We start from the raw sequence: 4826 nt of genomic DNA on the forward strand, positions 1-4826 counted from the left end.
TCCAGGTCTTCCCCGGCGAAATCCATCTCACGGGTTGTGACGCGATGAAGTCCAGTGATACGATCCGTCCGACGGCGGCACCGGCCACGGTCACACCTGGTCCCGCTGGAGAGCGCGCAACACAAACCTCCAGCGAGCGGAACCTGTGTGGACAGCGGTGCCGCCGCACCAACACGTCATTGGTCCAGGGGAGGAGGGGGGGGGGGGGGGGTGGGAGGAAGGAAGAAAGGAGAGAGAAGGGGAGAGGGAAGGAGGGAAGGAGGGAGGGAAGGAGGAGAGGGAGGGAGGAAGGAAGAAAGGAGAGAGAAGGGGAGAGGGAAGGAGGGAGAGAGGGAAGGAGGGAAGGAGGGAGGGAAGGAGGAAGGAAGAAAGGAGAGAGAAGTGGAGCGGGAAGGAGGGAGAGAGGGAAGGAGGGAAGGAGGGAGGGAAGGAGGAGAGGGAGGGAGGAAGGAAGAAAGGAGAGAGAAGGGGAGAGGGAAGGAGGGAGGAGGAGGAGAGGGGGGGAAGGGGGAGGGGAGGAGGAGGGAAGGAAGAAAGGAGAGAGAAGGGGAGAGGGAAGGAGGGAGAGAGGGAAGGAGGGAGGAGGAGGAGAGGGAGGGGAGGGGAGGAGGAGGAGGAGGAGGGAGGAAGGAAGAAAGGAGAGAGGTAAGGAGGGAGAGAGGGAGGGAGGGAAAAGGAGGAGAGGGAGGGAAGGGGGAGGGGAGGAGGACGAGGAGGAGGAGGGAGGAAGGAAGGAAGGAGAGAGAAGTGGAGAGGGGAGGAGGGAGAGAGGGAAGGAGGGAGGAGGAGGAGAGGGAGGGAAGGGGGAGGGGAGGAGGAGGAGGAGGGAAGGAGGAGGGAGGAAGAAAGAAAGGAGAGAGGTAAGGAGGGAGAGAGGGAGGGAGGGAGGAGGAGGAGAGGGAGGGAAGGGGGAGGGGAGGAGGAGGAGAAGGAGGAGGGAGGAAGGAAGCAAGGAGAGAGAAGTGGAGCGGGAAGGAGGGAGAGAGGGAAGGAGGGAGGAGGAGGAGAGGGAGGGAAGGGGGAGGGGGGGAGGAGGACGAGGAGGGAAGGAGGAAGGAAGAAAGGAGAGAGAAGGAGAGAGGGAAGGAGGGAGAGAGGGAAGGAGGGAGGGAAGGAGGAGGAGGAGGAGGAGGAGGGAGGGGAGGAGTGAGAAAGGAGGAGAAGGGAGGGAAGGATAGTGGAGGGGGGGAAGAGGAGGAGGGAGGGAGATGGTAGAGGAGGAGGAGTGAGGGATAGAGGAGAAAGGAAGAGAGGAGGAGAAGGAAGGGAAGGAGGGGGGATATAGGAGGAGGAGGAGGAGGAGGAGGAGAGAGGGGAAGATGGGGGAAGGAGAGAGGAGGAGGGAGGGAAGGAGGGAGGGATAGAGGAGAAAGGGAGAAAGGAGAGAGGAGGAGGAGGGAGGGGAAGATGGGGGGAGGGTGGGGAGGAAAGAGGAGGAGGTATATATCCGTCTGTCCGTCCGTCTGTCTGTCTGTCTATTACTTTTCATTTGAAAACCAACCATTAAAAAACAACTTAAATGGCAGTTTGCAGAGCAGCGCATCTCACTGAACCTGCCTCCAACTGCCCAAACATAACAACATAAACCAGCAGCCCCGACGCTGCTGGTTTATGCGGACATGGATCGATGGCTTCCCCTGGTGGCCACGTGGCGGGTGTGCACACATCTATTGACGTCAGATTCAAGAGAGAGATTCGAGAGGTTCATTTGTCACATACATATACATACGTTCATACACACACTACTCACAAAAAGTGAGGGATATTTGGCTTTCGGGTGAAACTTGTGGAAAATGTAAAGAGTTCACGCTACAGTGATATTATATCATGAAAGTAGGGCATTTAAGTAGACGCATGCAATGGTGATTTCCTCATCTCAAACAATTGATTGAAACAAAAGCCAACAACAGTGATGGGTTTACCACAACAAAAAATGTCAATGTCTCAATAACTTGTCATGTGCCCTTGAGCATCAATCACAGCTTGACAACGACGTCTCATGCTGTTCACAAGTCGACTTATTGTCTGCTGAGGCCTGGCCCCCCACTCTTCTTGAAGGGCGGCCCCCAGGTCATTGAGGTTCTGGGGCACAGAGTTACGAGCCTCTACACGGTGACTCAGCTGATCCCATAGGTTTTATATGGGATTCAGGTCTGAAGAAAGTGCAGACCACTCCATTTGAGGTGCCCCAGCCTCCAGCAGCCGTTCCCTAATGATGCAACCTCGATAAGATGGAGCATTGTCATCCATGGAGATGAACTTAGGCCTGTGTTGTTCATGCAGGGGCACAATGACTGGATTAATTGTTATTCAGGTAGTATGGGCTTGTCACTGTACCATTCACAGTGTAGTGTAGGGCAGTTCTGTATTGACTAGACACACCTGCCCACACTGAAACACCACCACCACCAAAGGCTCGTCTGGTGACAACAGTGGCTGATGCTTAGCGCTCTCCTTGACGTCTCCAACATCGTTGGCGTCCATCATTTCTGCTCAACGTGAATCGACTTTCATCAGAGAACAGTACTGAGGCCACTGGTCCCTCGTGCAGCGTTAATGCTCCCTGGCCCGTGCAAGACGATGATGCCTGTGCCTGGTGGTGTGGTCAGGTACCCTTGCAGGTCGTCTAGCACGCAGACCACGCTGATGTCATCGGTTTTGAATGGTCTGACGTGACACTTGGGTGCCTCTCACCTCCCTTAAATGTGCCTGGAGTTGAGTGGCATCATCATCCGGTTCCGCAGGGCACTGTTCACAATGAAGCGCTCATCAGTGTGGGATGTGGCCAAAGGACGTCCACTTCTATGCCTTTCTGTGACTGTTCCAGTCTCTGTATCTCTGTTGCAACCTGCTGATGACACTCTGTGACACTCTAAGCTCAGTGGCCACTTCCCTCTGAGAACATCCTGTTTGAAGCCTCGCAATGGCGAGGTACTGTTGATCAATTGTTAGGTGTCGTCTTGGTCTCATGATGTCAAAATGTGAACAGCATGATGAAGAGGACTGTTTAAATACCAATTCTAATTGAACCAGGAAATGTATTGGTCGATTCATGGATCAAACACCTGTTGTGAATTTTGCCATTCAGCTCCTTGTTAGAGAACAGCAAGTTGTGCAAAAAGTACTGAAACATTGAACAGTTGGACATGTGCTTTCAAAAATTTAGAGAAGGTCAAAATAAGTTCACCTGCAAAGGTTATAGTGCATTTTAGGTTCATCCTGAAATTCCACCCGAAAGCCGAATATCCCTAACTTTTTGTGAGTAATGTATATGCAGTGAAATGTCTTTGCAACGCACATGGAGATTATGCAGAATAGTTACTGAACTGAACATAAAAGCTAACCTAATTCCTACCTAGCTAACTAACTGAAACTAACTGATTCCTAAAACGTAACGCAGTTAGTGAATAGAATAATATAAATAAAATAAAACAAAAATAAAATAAGACTCAAAAAGGTAATACAGAGTGGGGGTTCAAAATAGAAGGGAATAGAGTTATGTATATGGGATAGGCTGTTTGTATATACAGATATGTGCAGTAAAGTGCATGTGAATAAAGTGAGTATGGAGATATACAGCACAGTACACAAAAGTATGACACAGTAATACAGAAACACCAAACAGAACATATACAGCGCAGTATGCAGTACCCCAGTGCAGTGATACAGTAGGCAGTACAATATGCTACATACAGTACAGTAAGGCAGTGGGTGAGTGTCTCAGTGCTTTTTGTTAGGACCCCTGGTGAGTTCAGCGTTGACAGTCCTTATGACTTGCAGGAAGAAACTCTGTCTCAGTCTCTCTGTTCTCCCTGTGTGACTGCGGAGGCGCTTGCCCGACTGCAGCAGCTGGAACAGTCCGTTGTTGGGGTGGTGAGGATCCTTCATGATCCTACAGGCTCTGCTACTACACCTCCTGGTGTATAATTCCTGCAGGGAGGGGAGGGTAGTTCCAGTGGTACGTTTGGCTGAACGCACCACCCTCTGTAGGGCCCGCCTGTCCTGAGCAGTACAGTTCCCAAACCAGGCAGTGATGTTGCCTGTCAGGATGCTCTTCACTGCTCCACAGTAGAAGGACTTCCTCACAGAGACCCAGAATTTCTTCAGCTGCCTGTGGTAGTAAAGATGCTGCCTCGCCTTTCTCACCAGAGTGTCTGTGTGTGTAGTCCACGTTAAATCCTCTGTGATGTGGACTCCCAGGTACTTGGAGCTGCTCACCCTGTCGCCAGAAGTCCCATCAATCACCGACAGCGCGTGCGTCCTCGGTTGTAATCCCCTCCTGCAGTCCACAATCAGCTCCTGTTGTCCTGCCACTAGAGTGACAGGTCAGCCACCTCCTCACAGTAGGCCTACTCATCGTGGCCTACTGATGATGGTGTTGGAGCTGGACCTGGCCACACAGTCGTGTGTGTACAGGGAGTACAGTAGGGGGCTGAGGACGCAGCCCTGCGGGGATCCTGTGTTCAGGGTGAGGGAGCTGGACATGTGCTTCCCCACCCTAACCACCTGGGGCCTGGCAAACCTGGGACCAGTAGGACCAGGTCATTGATACATAATACTGCCTTCAAAGCCAGGGGGAGCTCTCTGTCTCTCTCCCTCCCTCTCTCTCTCTCTCTCTCTCTCTGTCTCTCTCCAACCCCTCTCTGCCTCTCTTCCCCCCCCCTCTGCGCTTGTGGCTGTGTAGAGCTTGCGGTTTGGTGAGAAGTGTTGCTTGCTTGTAGCATAAACTACCATGTAACGACAGATCACATAGACAAGATATACAAGATGTTTTGCAGTGGTTTTTGAGTTTTTTGGATCATTCTCGTGTAAAGACGCTCTCTTTC

Source organism: Zeus faber (genome assembly GCF_960531495.2).
Source record: "Zeus faber genome assembly, chromosome: 11".
NCBI lineage: Eukaryota > Metazoa > Chordata > Actinopteri > Zeiformes > Zeidae > Zeus > Zeus faber.